Below are 3017 nucleotides of genomic sequence, written 5' to 3' on the forward strand. Positions count from 1 at the left end.
GGGGCGGGAATATAGGAAAGAGGTGGGGCTGGAGGTGGGAGGAGTAAGCTGCCTGTTTGAAAGGGAAGAGTCGCAGACCGGGTTCTGGGCGGAGGTGGTTGCTGATTGGTGGAGCGCGAAGCGGGGTTGGAGGCGGGTAGGGGTCCTGGTCACGTGTGCGAAGTGGGCGGGGGAAGTCCGGAGAGCCCCGGCAGGCTTCAGAAGGGATGGGCCTGGCTATGCACAGTCCGGGGGAGGAGCGTGAGGTGCGAGGTGGTTAGCTCTGGCTTTGAACTGGTTCCTGTGTTTTTCTAGGGCATGTGGACCAGGGGTGGGTACTTGAGCAGAAGCCAGAAATTTGAAAGAAGAGTTTGTGCAGGAGTTACCTTCAATGTCCGAAATTAGTGTCCTGTATGCTTAACAAGGTATTCGGCGGGATGTACACACCCCAATTCTTGGGACCTATGGGATAATATTCCTCTGTGTTTCCTTAAACTGCAGAAATTCCATGATCTCTTGACTCACTGATTTTGAGGGGGAAACCCGTGGATTGTTAATGCTAAAATTTGTCGTTATTGTTTGAATAAAATGACAGCTTCCTTAATGTAGTGCAGAATTCGTGTAAATGATAGTAAATAGAATGACAGAAACCTATCTTTAACCACCCAAGTAAATCTAATTACCACTCGAAAACATGGGAGATTTTTAAAGACTGTCAGATTCAGTTTGCTGTTTATTTGGGATAGTTGTTTGGTTTGGTTTGGAGAGGAGTGTAAGGGTGGGTTAATCATTGTGTAGCTAAAATGTCTAGTTTGACTCATCAGTTATGCTTTTAATTTGTTAGAAATTGTACTTCCTGATTTACCTACTTGCCCAATTGCCGCAGTTTCCAACTCTGCAGGGAAATGTGTGAGTTCCTGCTAAGGTTTGTGATCTTCCCATTTCAAATACGAAGCTGTCCGTGGGGTGGATATATACATTTGAGAGCTGGGGTTTTTTAATAGAAAATTTAAACTGCAGTATATTTATTTGTTGACTGTAAGGTTGAATTCGCCCTGAAAATAACATAATCCTGATGACTTGAGCTCCTGCTTTCAGGAGTTGAAATGCCTCATTGCAAATATATTTTCTTGTTATGTGTTTGTTATTTGTTAAAAGACAAGGAGTTTAAGAAGGGAGAATGTTGCTAGCAATATCTGTGTAAATAATGAAGTTAAAAATAGGTCATCAAGACATGCTTTAGTGAGGGAGGTGCACAGCGATATTTTGGATAGTTTACAATCTGTATGCTAATTGAACCACCATTTCCATAATGATTGGAATAAAATAACAACCACTGTTTTTGGTTGTACTGTCATATGGCCCAGTTTCTTCATAGTAAGGGTGTAAATATGTTCTGGAATCATTGGTTTGAATCCCAGCTCTGCTGCTTGATTGTATTGTGTGTATTTGAGGGCAAAGACTTACCTATGGCTAGAGTACCTCAGCTGTAAGATGGAGACAACAGTAATGCTGCATCCTTGGGCTACTGTGACGTTTACATGCATGAATACATTTTGAAAAGCCTTGAGAGTAGAGCGCGGCACAGAGCAGCCTCTCAACACCTGTTAGCTGTTGTTCTCATGAGCGTTAAGACCAGGATGATACTGTCTTCCTTTATTCAGTATATACATTTCTTGAAAAAATTGCATACGTTTATAAAATGAATCATATGTTAAAACTGTCTCCAGCACCTGGATTTTACACTCCAATAAAATATTTTTCAGTAAGCTGGGGAGGGTCGGCAACTTTGTTTTGTCAAGTAAGGGTAATAAAAAGGAATAACTGGCATAGACCATTCCTGTCATTTTACTAAACTGAAATGTATTTAGACTCAGAAATAGGAGAATGTCAACTTTTGAATAAAGGACAGTTCTTTGCATTTGATTAATTTAGCATTACAATGAACAATGTAATGCACCGTTTTTTTCTCATTTCACTGTTAACTGGAGAAATACTGTAGGTCTGCATTTAGGAGCCCACTACATTAAGGTGTGTTTCTATTTATTTGTAAAGCGTGTAATCACCCTTTATTTGTCTTGCAAACTCAGGTTTTTATGTGTGGGTGTTTACCTGCACTTGAATCACTACCAACTGTGTCTTCCCATAGGCTTTTAAGCACCAACAACCAGAAAATGCTTCAATATGAAGTTGCCATTATGAAATCTACTGCTCATTTATTCATTCATTTAATCAAGAAATATTTATTGAATGGCCATTATATGTCAGGCACTAGGATCTCTAGGATAGATGAGAACCACAGTCACAGAACATATGGTCCTTTCTCACACCTCAGAATTTGGAAACCACAGACTCAGGTTGGATTTGGCAACAACTTCCTATTTACTTCAGTCCAGAAATCAGAAGATTTCCTTCCTAGGGAAGCAGCATTCTCGAACTGTATATAAAATACTCTCTAAAGCAACAGCAGACTATTCTTCTAAACCCTGACTTGCAAACAGCAAATGAACTTTCAGGATGTTAGCTTTTCTGAAACTGCTGCCTGATCAGGCAGAGAAAGCAGGGCTGGAATAGGGACCCACTGGATGCTGCCTGCCAGTCAGTTGGTATCCTGCTTATGCTGACAGTGTCCTGACACAGGAAAACTGGCCCTATTTCCATTTATTCTTACGGAGCACATACAGTCAGGAGAGATTGGGTGGGCCAGCTTCTTTTTACATCCCATCTGTGAAAGGATAATATGAAGCATGAGGAGATGGGAAAAACAAATAATAGCTTCTTTTTGGCCATGAATTTCTAGATATAGAGGATACTAAGCCAATTTCATCACTATCACTATTTTAGACCTGCTGATTCCATTGTACAGATATTGGTGTGTTTTTTTAAGACTTATTTATTTATTCATGTATATATTCTAATTTGACAAAGAGACACACCCATACACACACACACACACACACACACACACACACACAGAGAGAAAGCAAGCCACCAGGTCCAGGACTCGAACCATGGCTAGCCATGTGAGAGCACCCCAC

The 3017-nt window shown here is 40.8% G+C and overlaps 1 long non-coding RNA gene across 1 annotated transcript in view; it reads left to right on the forward strand.

Annotated features, from left to right (window-relative positions):
* Window positions 1-190: 190 nt before the first annotated feature.
* LOC114006866 (uncharacterized) overlaps window positions 191-3017 on the forward strand; it is a 31803-nt gene continuing 28976 nt past the window's right edge. The window contains exons 1-2 of the long non-coding RNA XR_003548534.1: window positions 191-404; window positions 824-904. This is a non-coding gene — a long non-coding RNA (uncharacterized LOC114006866). The remainder of the gene's footprint in view (window positions 405-823; window positions 905-3017) is intronic.

The sequence above is a fragment of the Tupaia chinensis genome, unplaced genomic scaffold, assembly GCF_000334495.1.
Source record: "Tupaia chinensis unplaced genomic scaffold, TupChi_1.0 Scaffold000095_1, whole genome shotgun sequence".
NCBI lineage: Eukaryota > Metazoa > Chordata > Mammalia > Scandentia > Tupaiidae > Tupaia > Tupaia belangeri.